At 40.7% G+C, this 15,840-nt stretch overlaps 1 long non-coding RNA gene across 1 annotated transcript in view; it reads left to right on the top strand.

Moving 5' to 3' along the window:
• The first annotated feature begins 29 nt into the window (after positions 1 to 29).
• The window catches only part of LOC107080052 (uncharacterized), a 49,678-nt gene continuing 33,867 nt past the window's right edge, over positions 30 to 15,840 (top strand). Inside the window, exons 1-2 of the long non-coding RNA XR_011182798.1 lie at positions 30 to 117; positions 7,582 to 7,635. This is a non-coding gene — a long non-coding RNA (uncharacterized lncRNA). The remainder of the gene's footprint in view (positions 118 to 7,581; positions 7,636 to 15,840) is intronic.

Here is a 15,840-nt window from a genome sequence, read left to right as displayed (position 1 = left end):
TCCAGCGCACGACCGCGGCTGTTGACCGCTGAAAAATGACTTCGGAAACAGGACATTTCTCCAACTACAAAAAGGCAAGAATACAGAGCAAAGCGATGTGTTTCTAGATGATTTAGGGTGAGCATATGACTTGATTAAGGAGCCCCAAACAAAAACGGCGGAAATTTTAATTGTGACCCCTCCCACACACATCAGTAACTACTTTTACTATCCTGTCAAATAATAAATATATCATAGACCGCCTTCATGATTCGTTAGAATGGGGATTTTTTCGGGCCGCAGTGATTCACTGACAACGCGTAACCACCAGCAGCCTTATTTTTAAAGAAAACGTCAGGCGGTGTTCTGGGATATGTAGTCGTGAAACTTCGGGTTCGACTCGGCCTGTGGTCTTGGAATACAGTTTCATTCGCCCTACAATATAATGAATTAAACATTCAGAGCACTAACTAGTAGATGTCTCAGGAAGAGTTGTGTAGGCACTTGGAAACAAAGAGAAATGTCTGTAAAAATAAACAAAGACCCAGCTATGAAGTAAAATTGGGAATCGGGACAGTTTGATTAGGAATAACAGAAGAGCATAACTAGTGAAGTTTCCGCAGACGTTTCTCTCAGTTTTTTTGCGGCAGTTGTTTCTGTTTGTTTTACTGCTGTCCGCGTTATGAAACTCACACCAGGCCGGTAGGATTGAGTACTGATGTCTGAACACGGAATGCTGCTGCGTTTCTACGAGGAGTGGGCAACTCAAATGTTGAAACAGAGCGTCTCTAAACACCGTTCTTATTAGATTTCTTCCCCAGAGCTCCCCAGTAATTTTCCCCTGGTATAGTCTTCAGTGTTTCTGCTTGCTGTTGATGGAGAGCCTGTTGTCATGGAGAAAAACTAAGCTTCTTTCTTCCAAAAATGTGTTACTGATTGAATTTTGGCTTCAGGCGTTGAAGTGGATCAGATTTCAGCGTGGACGTAGCGGGCTCGGTTTTTCTGCACCGTACTTTTTTTTTTCCTAATTCGTTTTTTGTTCTGCTTTTTTTTTCAGTTTACTTAGTGTTGCGCAAAGTTTAAAATCTATATTGCTTACACTGATGTAGCACTTTCTGGACACTCCACTCAAAGCGCTTTACCGGTAATGGGCACTCCCCTCCACCACCACCACCAATGTGCAGCATCCACTAACACGATCCTGACCGCCGACATCGGCACCAATATTGAAAACAACCAATTAACTGTTTAGTCTCATATCAGGTAGTCATCTCCAGTGATAGTCTGGTGAGCCCATTATGAAATGGCTTAATTGGCATCTGTTGGCAAGCTTGACAGAAGCAGTTAACCGCGTATTGTTTTTTTTCATCTAAATTTGGGACAATTGTCACCCGCCCTTTCTAAAATAAATAAGTACGTTTTTGTACTGTGGCATTTCAAAATATAATTAGGATCTGGGCTTGGTGATGTCCTGATGATCAAAAGCTAAAACTTAAAACTGGAGGAAAATATTTTAAAGTGCACATGTGCCATCTGGCGGTCTTATGGCATCATTACCAGCGAATTCTCAGCAGCTGCATAACGACAGCTTAGGTGAGGAGCTGCGTCAGCATGCGTAGGCGGCAAAGGAACAAGTAACAGGTTTATTCCATGGTCCACGGCCGAAACGCTGTGTTTTCTTTCTTCTCCTTTCAGAATGGAATAAACCTATTACTTGTTCCTTTGCAGCTAACGACAACTTAGTGTGACTACTAAGTTAAACGGCAACTACTAGACAACTACTGTACTAAACGACAACTTAGAGTTTTCAACAAAAGCTTAAAGATACTCCACTTTAAGTGCTTTACAGGTACTGGGGACTCTCCTCCACCACCACCAGTGTGCAGCCCCACCTGAATGATGCAATGGCAGCCAGAGTGCACCAGTACACTCACTACACACCAGCTATCAGTGGGGAGGAGAACAGAGTGATGAAGCCAGTTCATAGAGGGGGATTATTAGGAGGCCATGATTGGTAAGGACCAGGGGGAAATTTGGCCAGGACGCCGGGGTTACACCCCTACTCTTTTCCAGAAACACCCTGGGAATTTTAATGACCACAGAGAGTCAGGACGTTCGTTTAATGTCTCATCTGAAGGACAGCACCTCTTTTACAGTATGGTGTCCCTGTCACTATACTGGGGCATTAGAACCCACACAGACTGCAGGGTGAGCGCCCCCTGCTGGCCCCACCAACACCTCTTCCAGCAGCAACCTTAGTTTTTCCCAGGAGGTCTCCCATCCAGGTACCGACCAGGCTCACACCTGGGCTGCCAGTTGTGAGTTGCAGGGTGATATGGCTGCTGAGATGAGCTGCTTTCGAGAAAAGGCTGGAAGAGATCTTCAATTGAATTAACTACTATCTACTGAATGGGTTAGGTCATGGTTAGGTATCTTGTTTTTAACCTTCCTTGGGGCCTTAACCCCTGCTGCTCCAGGGGTGCTGTATAAATGGTTGACCCTGCGCCCTGACCCCAAGCTTCTCTCCCTGTCTGTGTGTCTCATGGAGAGCAAGCTGGGGTCTGCGAAAAGACAAATTCCTAATGCAAGAAATTGAATATGGCTAATAAAGTGATCTTATCTTATGTTTTTATCCACCCATCCATTTTCGAACCCCTTCTTCATTCAGGCTTGTGGGCGAGCCAGACACTGTCAATGAGCACAAGCCCGAGTACACCCTGGACACACACACACACACACACACACACACACACACACACACACACACACACACACACACACACTCCAGGGCCAGTTTTCCCAGTAGTCGATTAACCTACCAGTGTGTCTGGACTGTGGGTGGAAACTGGAGCACCTCGAGCAAGCCCACACGAACAAGGGGAGAACATGCAATCTCCACACAGACAGCATCCTAGATATTGAACCCAGAGCCGCAGCACTGCAAGGCAGCAATGTTGGCCACTTTGCCGCCATAACAGCTTTATGTCTTTATGCTCCACAGTAATTGCTTTAGTATAATCCCCACCGCACTGGGCTGATCAAATAGAGCTTCTTCACCTGAAAGCTGATTTAATCAATTCTTTAAATGTCTAATATGCTCACAGAACATCCCAAAAATGAGGTATTATCCAGCTGTGGTGAGATTTACAGGGCAAATGCCAGAAAATAAGTCAATAGATTCAGAAAGTGAATGCTGGAAATAAACTCTGATCAAGAGAGCTAGCCAGATCTAACACACTGCCCTCCTGTGGTAGAATATGACATTTACTGTTGTATTTACTGTTCAGTTTATGAATCTATTGAGGTAGAAAAAAAATCAGATTGGACTCCCCTTGTCTTCTTTTTCTTTTATTATGGAGGATTAATCTTGATAAAATATTGATGTGAGCTTTTAATAAGAAAAGCATGGAAATAAGAAAGAATTGGAAGATGAATGACTGCAACACAAGATTGTGCAGTATCTCTCAAAGACCTAATTCCCAATCTGACTTAGAGAACAGTTAATTTTTTATAGCAGGCTGTTGCAACTTCAAAATAAATGTAATATCTATTTGACTATAATATCCTAGACTTGTCACTGCAGAGAATAGCTTTATTTCATGCTGTGATACATGCTGTTGTTTCCTTCAACTGACACAGAACAATCTCTCTTGATTTTAGAGAGCAGCTAGGCCAGCTGCAGATTAAATGTACATCTATACTTTCATTTAAAATTGAAAATGTTAGAATGTATAAAGTTGATTCCCGCTAAGTGAATGTCTGTGTGGATATGAATGTAAATTTACAGAGAACAGACATAAAGAGATTGAAATGGTAAACTTTGATTTGCATGTAAATTGTTCCTTTATTCTGTTTTGCTGACTGCCTGGAATCTTTTAGATAGGCTTGACTTACATGCTCTGGAGTGTGTGTGCTTCTGTCTGTGTGTGACTCTGCTTCTAGCCAGCTTCTCGCAGTTAAACCCAGACCTACTCTGCAGTCATTGTCCAAGAGCTTTGACTGGTCAGCCCTTAGATGCCCATCCACACCTGGATTTTACAAGCTCAGTCTAATCACTGTCTGCAAACCCCTCTTCCCCACTACACTATACCCTTCTGTTTTGCTCTTGCCTGCAGTTTGAAGTGCTCCATTCACAGGATGATTGAGCACTGATGGGTGACCATGTATCCCAGCTCTGCCTGGTCCTGTACTGTGTAGTGATCGCACAGTGGGGAGATAGGAGAGGCTTGATACCCAGGCGAATGGTCTGGTCTCCAGTGCTTTGATGGGTATTTTCCCTAGGGTATGATGGGTATTTTTGGGAATGCTGGGAACAGCACTGGATGTTGTTTCTCCTTTTCTCTGCCCATCCATTGCGAGTGAGATGCAGCCTGGTTTATCAAGCTGTGGCACACAGGACAGCCTGCGGAGTTAAACCACCATTTCAGAGAACATTACCAGATCATCAGCTGTAAAATTACACAAGCATTAGCAATGGGGGGAAAGAATGAAAATAAGGACAAACCAGGCTAATACTGCATAATGACGCCACCCAGTGTCTGCTGCTTCACTCTCTAGCAGGGCTGGATTCAGGACGCTGAGTCCCTGGGAATGCTATGTAAATCACAGCAGGTCTCCTATATGAGTGCAATATGTTCAGTAGAAACGGTGCAAAAGCACAGCAGGTGTGAGTGTTTAAACTCTGGAGTGACATGCCATGAGCCGCGCCACCTGCAAGGGGAGATAGAGTGTGTTAGCACAGCGACAGCCAAAGCAAAGCATCATTTATGGTAATTAGCCATTATGTCGTACAGTTTTTTAATGCCAGCAGGTTTAACAAGAAGTGTGCAATAACGCATGACAGAAAATACAGAATGGAAATTGCTAAAGAAAGACGGGCTGCATTATCTCCACTAATAAATCATTTAAAAAATTAACTTACATTTCCTAAGTAGTTTGTTACCAGTTGGCATGATGCATATTATATCACCCTTCACTAATGTAATGATAAAATATTGAACATAAATCCATTATCTTTAGCATATTTTATTTATTAGTGCATTAGGAATCTGGGCAAACACAACATTAGCTGTACATTGTAATTCGTGGTACAATACTAGATTGTGGTGTATCTTATTTCTCTGAAGTGACAGAGAAAGAGAAGAGGCAGCAGACGATTTTAGCTTTGGAAGCACAAGTTTTGAGTGACATTTGCATAAGAATGCTGCCCCAAAACAAGATTAGCCGAATTATTTGTTATTTATGTTTTTGGATTTCTTTTAATGTCAGGTTGTAAACACAGATGAAATAACTAGTTCCATTCTACTCTATGAAGAGATTCATGTCTCCTGTGGCACTGCTCCGTTCTCTCAATAATAGGTCAACAGCTGTATTTAAAAAATTAATCACATTCTTGGCAATTGAAAAGGTTAGCTGTAGTACTTCAAAATGCAATTGGAAACTCAGATCAGCAGAAAATCTCGGAGGGAATGAAAAGAAATGCTTTTGATGAGAACAGCATGTAAATGATTTGTGCGTCTTATAAGATGCACTTGCAGTTTAATTTGGTGGCACCACACAGTGGCAGCGCACTGGAAATGCAAAGTAAATGTGCTTTTGTTCGTGAATTCGTTTAGCACCGTTACTGTATCTGAATGCATTGGTATTTATAACGTCCTTAGTTTGAATGGGAAAATAAAAGAAATGCTTGGATGGAGTTCAAATCGCATAAGCAATAGGTAGGAATGGTTTTCAGTCTAAGATGGAGCCAAAGTCTTTTTAAAAAAATAAGATTTTTATTCTGGATAAAAGCAGTAGCATTTTTTTAGATAGGTTTGTTCTTTTACTTATCTAAAAAGTAAATATGTCATATATAGTAAAAGTATGTATTGGAAATATATAGAAGTTGAATTGATCCACAGTTTAAAAACCCAATGTATAAAAATGAAGTGGAGTAAATGTGACTTACAGTATATGCTGTTTCAGTCATTATGCCTAAAATTTGATTATATTTCAAGATGTCTTATGTAGATAAGACATCTTGTACTTGGTAGTTTCAAGGTAGAGTATCTTGAACTATTTAAACATGCTGGCATGAAATATATATATATTCCAGACTATATACTGTATGTACTCCAGACTATTGCATTTAGCTACCTTGAAATATTGAAGTGGATTCTCACAATATCTGATTACCCTTCACATGATAGCTCATTTTGTATTAGGAATTTCCAGGAATTAAAGAAAAACCTTAGAAAAATCATTACATTTTATGGCTTTGTGGAAACTGGTTGTATAAAAGTAATCATTTATTTCAGTGTGGTTTACCATCATGTTATCTTCATCACAGAAATGCATGACCCCAATTCTTAACACACTCCTACATTGAATGGGCTGTTCTTCTCTGGATGCAGGATTTGTTCCTAGCGGTAACAAAACCTCACACACTTATTTCTCCATAGGAACCCCAGCTGAATTTCACCTCGTTTGTTCAGTAACCAATTACACAATTAGATCTAAGGTAGTTCAGATTATGAGTTATTTGTGGGCAATAGTAAAAAAAAATGTATTATTATTTTATTTTAGATATAAATACCAATATCTAAAATATCTTCTTCTTGGAAACTGAGGGTGAGGCTATCAATATTTATTCAGGTGGGTAGCTGCATCAGCATGCGTAGGCTGCAAAGGAACAAGTAATAGGTTTATTGTATATGTGATAGATAAGGGAGACAACTCGTCCTTACTTCTACATACATAAGGGAGAATGCTGTTCTTGTTCTTGTTCTTGTTCCTGTTCCTGTTCTTATTATTCTTTCTACTTTTCTTTGCCCCTGAAAAAGACACTTGTTAGACACTTATGGCGTGACCTAAAAATAAGAAATAAGTTCCAAATTGATTTTTAAGGCCATATATCAGTAATTAAATAATAATAATAATAATTGCTTACACTTATATAGCGCTTTTCTGGACACTCCACTTTTGCTGGGAAAGCCAAAGCGCTTTACAGGTAATGGGGATCCCCTCAACCACCACCAATGTGCAGCCCCACCTGGATGATGCGACAGCAGCCATAGACCTCCAGAATGCTCACCACACACCAGCTCTCAGCGGGGAGGAGAGCAGAGCCATTATAATAAGGTTCAAAAGCCAAATGCAGTACTCATGTCTAAATCCTAATGAAATTCATCCTAATGAAAATGCTACATATTTAGTGACCCAAAATAAGATAGCCTAATTTGGCACACGATGGCAACATTTTTCATTTGTAATCTTGTGAATGTTTTCTTTCTAGAGCCAATAGTAAGAAAAATGGCACTTCCTGTCTGCTGGTCGTTCGTTCTGAAATATGGACGTCAGGTCCTGCTGGCCTCATTTCTGTGAGAGGGATTTTCTCTGGACCTTTTCATTCGAGCCAGAATCCTAAGTGGAAAACAATGGAGTTTGTCTGGGAAACATGGTCCTTGCTGTCCACCTTATTACCTGCCTGGCACTAATTTATTAAAATCATAAGCTGTAGCTTAATAGCATGTTGTCTCTCCTAAGTCTTAGATGAGTTCATCAGAGTAAATAAGTGTTTTCTGACCTGCTGCCTGTCTCTCAGGTTGTTTTAATGTCTTACAGAGTCTTGCGGCTGAGCTGGATTGCTGGGATTCAGGGATAGTGTAATACATTCAGGTAAGCACTGCTAATCTGCTTTGGACGTGAACACAATGTGGGCTAAATTTGATTTGATTTAATGTGTATCTATAGCACATCCGCTTTACATCAAATGCCAAGTTTCAACAGCTGGGTTCAATATGAGCTTGACGCTGTTTTTTTAAACTTAAATCTCTTTACCGAAATGTGAAGTGTTTAAAGCAAGCTCCACCAGTCACTTTATTAAACCACTTCCTGGAAAGAGGAATTTTTTTAATCCTAAATATGGCAGCCCCGTGAGTTACATAGGGAATGATCCCTATAAATACTTATTTCCTGTCTTCAGATCGTAACAGGCCAGATTTTTTATCCTGTAAGTAAAATGAAATGATCAAATACATAAAATAATGAGATGTTTCAGTTTCTGACCACAGGCTTTTAATACTTTAACGTAACATTTCACATATGCAATATATATTTAAAATTCTCTATCCTTGGAAAAGAGAAACTGTGTCCTCTCAATTTATAAATGCCTTCCTGGAGCTTAATCAGTGACAAAAAGATTCATCACACAAAAACAGACTATTTGGTTAGAGATTTATGTTCAGCTGATAGGTCGAGGTTGTGATTTAATGTGGCTCCACATATCCCAAATGCTTATGTACAGCTTATAAATGTTGCTATTATAGTGCCTTTGGTCTCCCATGAGTTTAAATGTGTTCCCCCAAAAAAGAATAATCTCTGCCACCTGATCTTGTACACCAAGGGGAATATTTCAGCTTCATTATGTCGAAGTCATGTTAAGAAAACATGCCCTAGAGTCAACTCACCTTCCTCAAAAAGTATTGGCGCTTCTTATTGACTCTCTGCTACATTTGATTGACAAAGAGGGACAAAATAGGACTGTCAAAGAAACCCTCCCTAGTGTTATTGTAGCTGACAGCACTGCACATTGTAGCAGAGCCCTGGTAGTACCAGTGCTGGTCTGGAAGTCAGCCTGAGTTAGTAATGTGATTGCTGGACTACTGTGTTGCCTCTCCTCATTTCTCTGGCCTGTGATCTTGGGTCTTGTTGCGACGTAGACCTGTTGCCTAGAGGTCTTGTGCTTTTTAGCTTTTAAGTGCCAGACAACAAACTACCTCTTGAAGCAATGCACATTTCCAGGATATTGAAAAAGACCCCTGTCAGGAAGTGGGGCACCTTAACCCTCTTGAGACCTGGGAATCACTGCACGAAATTACAGTATCGGTTTTCCTTTCAGCTGACAATTTGGACAATTTTTAAATAAAATGTATTCCCGGTGGCATTTCTAGGTTTTTGAACTGCGGTTGGAGAGTTTTCAGGACCACAGAAGAACAAGATACAGAGTGCTCATGCACTGCATTGCTGAAATGCATCCATTTGATTTTTTTTATTCTTACTAGATATAGTTTGAGCATTCTCCTTTTTTCTTTTCAGAAGAAAAAAATTAGATGCCAGTCACACTGAGATGCAAGGGGTTTTGTTACTCTGGTATTGTATCTGCGGTGTAAAAAATGTGACTGTGTGAATGGGTGACTCCTCTAACCTACACCATTAATATGCAAAGAGAACAGAGGCCTTTAGTTTAATTTATATGGTTCTCAGAAGAATTATTATTATTCCTAGGATCTTGCCAATAACATTTTGGCCTAGGAAGAAATTAACTTTGTCTCCTTCCTAAGTACAGTAATACATCAAGCTATAATCTTTTAGTGGATGAATCATATTTCATATTATACAAGAAGAATATATTAATATTTCATATTTTTTTCTAATTTTTCCTGTTTGACCATCTGTATGTATTAAGTCTTAGTAAGATTAATCCTAGGATTGCATTGGAAAGGGAGGCAGGTGTTTTGTGTTATACAAGTATGAGTAAATAACAACTAGTATCAAAATATAATCCCGTGCATTATTTTTATATCTCTGTAATATATCAGGGACATTTATTTCTCCCAGTAGGAATAATGTTTGTCTTGCTGTGTGATTATGACAGCGAGCTGTGCAGAATAAAAATTGGACAGGTACTGGTTTCTGAATGTCACTGACGTATGAAATTGCATCGTGTCCTCTGCTCAGTGTGCTAAATCATTTAAGAAGTGATACCCATCCAAAATGCAGCTGTTGACCCATATTCAGTCCCTGGTAACAAGGCTGTGGTGATTACTTTTCCAAGAATCGCTGGGCTTTTTCCATATTAACCATTAACACAGCCCCGGCTCACATCCGTGGTGTTTTGCCTTATAGAACAGTGATGCGTGGCTGGTAGTTGACGCGTGTTTCCTCTCTGTATTAATATTTGTGTTTCTACATTTGCTTTCTCCAGAAGCATTTTTAGGCTTGGGGAAAAGCAGTGTGCTGAGAACAGTGCTGATGTTCCAGATATAGGTGAAACTAATCTTCTTTTCTTCCTTAACGTTAGTTTCTCGCAAACCAAGCACAAAAATACACGCGTATTTTGATTACACCCGAAATAAGTGGAGAAAATGGTGTGTTCGTTTAGAGTTTGTTGAAATAAACAGCTTCTTTTAAACACTATAACAAAGCTCTTTTCAGGCTTTGAAAAAGATTGTTGATTGAAAAACATCTCTCACTTGGTTAAAGCATGACAGTGTTACGGGTATAACTCATAAAAGTTTAGTCTATGAAATACACATTATTCCCCCAAATAAATGTTTTTATTTCCTCGGCGATAGTTTACAATCTGCGGGTCTCATATTAACAACGACACAAATGAATCAAGCAAAAATCTGCAATTAACTTAATTCACATTTCTTGGCTATAGCAAGCTCGCATTTAATAGGTGTAAAGATGACATTGTGATTTGTCAAAGTTATTAATTTCCCCTATATAATGATAGATTTAATTTATGTAGTTCATTTTACATTTCATGTTACGAGCCCGAAGTTCCCATTCACTGACTGTGTCCCTGATTTCTAATAGCGGAGCACAGCAGTAACAGCAATTTGAACAGCAACAATGAACTCTTTGTCACAATAAGGCATGTTGATTAGAGGTGTTGAGTTGGAAAATGAAAATGAATTCTTCAGGCTTCAGAAAGGTGTCATCCTGGATAGTGCCGGGTCAGCTTCTGACGGCGAGTGTATGCAAAGTAATTCATCTGCGGTATTATCCCAATAATGATATATCTCAAGGATTATAAATTGGGATGTTTCCTGGATGGTGCTTAAATGTTATTTAGAAAGTGATTCAAATCGCTTTGCCCTTTTTAATCCTCCAGACGGGTCCTGCCACCTGCACGAAATCTTTTCGAACAGTAAAGGGCAATTTGTAACGCATAATCACAAAGATGGCTATTACACACAGAGAAAACGGGCACTTTCCAATCAAAGTGCGCGCTTTACTGAGAACGTTATTTTATAGCAGGAGCAAAAACGGAATGCACTTCATGGCAAATACATGAATTAAAGAATCGAAAAGGAAGTAATGTGATCTGGAGGAATTTTCTAAATGTACGATACAGGATTTCTGACATTCAGTGCAACATTATGCCTAGGAAAAACTTTCTCATTTAGACGCAACTTAAAGATCATGAATAAATCTAAAGGGTGAAAAAGAGTCTGGTAAGAATGCAGGAACTGATTGCTTCATCTCGGTTTTTAAATTTCCTCGCATAACAGGGCTATACAATAATTGTATTGAACTCATGTAAATGAGGAGAAGGGCAGAGTTCTTCTTAATGGAAAAGCAAAAAAAACATTGTAAGGTTTTAGATTGATTTAAAACGATTATAAAATAGCTTTCTGAATTGTAGCGAAGTAACTATATATCACAGGCCGGGATGCTAGATTTTAATGGAGATTCATGTTGTACTGTACTTGACTAGATTAACTCAAAAACTTGGGAACAACATTAACGAAGCAAGGAGAAGAGATCAGTGAGTCTCACTTTCTCTGTACACGTTAGCCAGTCACTTGCGCCCTTCGTAGTTCTCAATAACACAAATATAATCTTACGGATTATTTTTTTGCTATCAATCTTAAAGGGTCATGACTAACATTTTATCTTTGACAGTTTTGCAAAATGACCTTTATAAGGTAAAGACATTTGCAAGGAGCACATCTGGTGGTATAAAACAAACTTCACCCACAGGAATAAACTGCAAGATCTGGGTTTTATGTAACAGGAGACTTAGATTGTATTTTTATTAATGATTTCAAGTGTACACATTTTATATCTGAACCGAATGAGACAAGTTAATGAGAACAACAGGCCCGTTTTTGGACTTGGAAACGCAGTTTCATTTTAGGTAAATGCCCTTTGACGTTTGATATTTCTGAACAGTGCGTTCGCTTGTTTGTGCGCGACTGAACGCGACCCATCGTGGGCTTAATTGACGATTAGCACACGCAGATCGGAAGCAGCCCACTGGAAAATTCATTAGGGGCATCCCGTCAGAGAATTCCCTTCCCCTTTGAACCAGGATCGGCTCCAGTCTGCAGCTCTGCGGGGGCTAAGCAGTCCTTCCTGCTCCGTGTTCAGATCAAGCCGGAGTCCATGGCCGTCGACAAAGGCAACAATTATTTTTAAAGCAGGGAAACACCCCGCTGATTTTTATACAAATGTGCTCAGTCCTTCACTGTGTGAGAGTTTGGCTGAGGCAGAAATGGAAACAGTGCTACATTTTTATGTAAAAAAAGAAGTCAAGTTCAACAGCACAGCATGTCGGAGGCGAATTCCTCTTTAATAACTTTCAACATGAGAGGCTTGATTCAGCTCACTTTTTTTAACTCATTGATAAAGTCAGTTCTTGCTCCCCCCCACGGTCTGTCCTTAATTAGCTCTCCTTATTGCTATCGCGTGCTGACGAAGTCAATGGTTTGTTTTCTGTTACGCGAAAGGTGCCGAGGAAATCGCCACGTCCTCCGTCGTAAGATGACTTCTCCCCGAAACTTCCTCCCCCGAGTCTCCGCCGGCGTCTGCCTGCTGCCAGCGGAAGCGCGGTGGCTGAATTCAGCCGGTTCCCCGGTGTCCATTCCTCAGGCTTGCACCCCAGTATCTGTCAGGCACACTTGTTTCAATAAACCCTAACTTGTTTAAAGACACCCCACCGGCCGAAAATACCCTTTCTTGCCCGGGGGGGTGCGATTCCTTTTTTCATTTGCATTCGAGATCTCGGAATGGTGAGGGTGAGGTGACCAGCTTCTCTAACAAGAAAATACTATGGCGAGTAGCTGGCGCCTATCCGTGCGCTGATCAGTTTGGACTTTTCGGCTTTGTTCTTTTTCTGACATGAAGGTACACGGGCCGTTTGGAAACAGTTTTCCGCCTTCCACTCAGGATGTTTTTAGTTGGATCTTGATTTAAAAAATGTCTCACTCTGTTAGTCACATTGTTCCTCCTTTGAAGCTTCTTTATTGGATGTCTGTATTTTTTTTTATCATGGAGCTGAATGTACGTTCTGGGCAGGATTTCCAAAACATCCAGATGTTAGGAGAGGGCTTGAAGTGTAAAGGGTTGCATGAAGTCACTGCGCAGTTCTGTGAAGGTTTGAAAGGGGTTTTCATTTATTACAAAACAGCCAATTTCCATAAAACTCAAAAGTGCATTTTCCTGTTTTTCAGGCATCCTGAAAGGCTTCTTATAACCTGGGTCCAACCTTGGTCAGTCTCTGGTGTTGACATAAATGGGTATCCAGGAGGGATCATTGCATATGATTAAAACTCACACAAACATTTCCACGCATAGCACATCATTATTGACAGTGGTTATCCCCATTTTTTCAGTTACTCCACACACTGAGAGTCACAACAGATATCTCTCTGCAAAGAACAAATTTAGAATGAACCCTTTCACACGAGCAGATCTGACTGCACAGATATTTCTTCGCATTTTGCAACGCCAGACACCCACTGAAGGAGGGGTGTGGTGGGTGCCCTCTGTGAAGATTAAAAGGTTTTGGACTTGCAGCCTCTTGTCCCATTGAGTAATCACTGGGGAACCATATAATCCCTTGAGCCTGCAGATGCTGCAGAGGGAATATTACAGTTTATAATATTAATCTGCACATCCATTTCTTTCTTTTCTCCAAGATCAGGCTTTCTTCCAGTGCATGTTCCTTAGGGAATTAAATGTGCTACAAGGGATTCATTGAGAGGTAGATTTCTCCTACTTATGGATCAATCTTCTGTTGGCACATACAGTATCACAGTGCAGAAAAAAAAATCCTGACTGTCACATTTACCTAAACATTGAACCTGACAAAGCTGTAAAAAGGTAATTTCAGTCAGCAGGCGCAGAATCCACAATCCCAGAAGATATATGATGAAGCGTTTCAAACCTGAGGAAGTTTAAAAGCTGTATTTCCATTGAAAATAAAATCAGAGGAAACAGCATTTTCTATAATATCGTATATCTAGCAGTGAGCAGAAAAACTGGAATCTACAGCTGTCAGTTGGGGCAATATCGTGCTCCAACTGGGTTCGATTTTCTTTACACTCGATATAAAGACCTACACCTGTACTGAACACACTTTAAGTATGTTCAGCTAGGGAGTCGAGACACTTGAATCAATAAGCTTTTATCAATCAAATGTGCAAGATCAGTGTGCAATGGTGCCAACTGAAGCTTGACTGAAACCTCCACCTGGTGGAAATCAATTGGACACAACTGTTTTAATTGGCTGATGGGCAGATTTCACAGGTGAAAATGGGGTTCACGTGATTGGCCCACTGGACATTGGGACATTCCACAGGAGCAGCAATTGGGATAGCAATTAGCAGTCATGTGCAGAGGGCTGGGGGCTGTGTCTAAGATCCTGCAGTACAGGGAGGGAGTTGGGAATAAACAATCGGTAAGGAGTGTACTGTAGATAGAGTACCTTTAAATCCTTTACTCCTGTGCTTAAACATTACTGGTCAGCCTTTATTACTATTTCCAGATATTGAGGAATTTAAGAGAGTCAATGGAAGAAACTTGCAAGGATTGTTTTTGTTATGGACTAGATTTAGTCAATCAATGATAGATCCAGATTGAATTTAGCATTTTGTCACTACCAAGTATTATTGGATTTAACTTGAGTCTGCAGAGCCTATGGAGAATGTGTTAAGTAGTGCTGACTATAACTGGTAACCTGGTGTCGAGGGTTAAGTTGTGTAAAGTGTGCCAGTAGGTCTCTGAGGAGATGAGGGACTTATCTTCCTATCAAAGGGGAAGCCTGGCTGTAATTGAAGGATGAGCCTGGTTTAGGGAGTCTCTGGGTGTACTGTGGATAGCTGTTTCTAAGGAGGAATAATGGAGTTTTCAGGAGCTCTGCAGGTCCAGTTCTTCCTGGGGCATCACGGAAGACTTGAAGGCTCAATGGGAGATGAAGAGGAACAGAAGATATTTTGTTAATTGCTACCTCTGTGATAGACTGTTTTTTTTAAATCAGACTGTGCAGGCCTCTCTGAAAGGGGACCACCAGTACATCACAAGATCCTGGAGGGGTCAGGTGCAGGGACAAGTCAGGTGCAGGGACAGACCACTGAAACACAGTCTTAACCTGCTGATTCTGGGTTATGTGTTGTGGCATGGCCTCCTCTCACCTCTCACCTTGTGCTCTTATGAGGCTTGAAAGCTCTATTTTCCAAGTTTCTCAATCTAGACATACTTGTATGTACTTTATATGGTGAGTGTACCAGCTTCCTTTGCTGTGGTGCTGTCTGTGTGGAAAAGACCATTTTTCCATATTTGTCACTTAAGGAATTAAGTGAGGATTTCAAAGGCTCAGTCAGATAGGAGGTACAGGTGACGATGGAGTTGTTGGGGGGGGTACCATGGTGTGCCAATGGTACACTGAAACTCTCTGAGAAGTAAGTCTTCCTCACTTGTTTATTTCAGTGGAAGCTGCTGCTTCCATGCCCATGAATGTGAATAGATGCACAAGTGGACTTCGCCTCCTCTTTGATAGCACGATGGGCAGCATGTATGTGGGAGAGTGCAGCTTCCCCAATCACATGAACAGTTTCCCCCCTTGGATTTGTTAAAGAGGTTTTAATGAATGTGTGAGGAGGCTGAAATTGGATGCAGTCTCTAGTGTGCTCCATGTATGCACCATCAGGTCATCCCCGAGCTGTGAAATTTCCACATCTCCAGCAGGGACACAGGACTGCGACAGGTGGGAATGAGATGGATTCGGGGCAAATATAAACCAAAACATGCAATCGGTGGCAGTTCCAGGGGTGGTATCTATCAAATTGGTTTGGGAAATACAACTGCAAT

The sequence above is a fragment of the Lepisosteus oculatus genome, chromosome 20, assembly GCF_040954835.1.
Source record: "Lepisosteus oculatus isolate fLepOcu1 chromosome 20, fLepOcu1.hap2, whole genome shotgun sequence".
Classification (NCBI taxonomy): domain Eukaryota; kingdom Metazoa; phylum Chordata; class Actinopteri; order Semionotiformes; family Lepisosteidae; genus Lepisosteus; species Lepisosteus oculatus.
The sequence above is the reverse complement of the archived record's forward strand: the minus strand, read 5'-3'. Positions and strand labels throughout refer to the sequence as shown.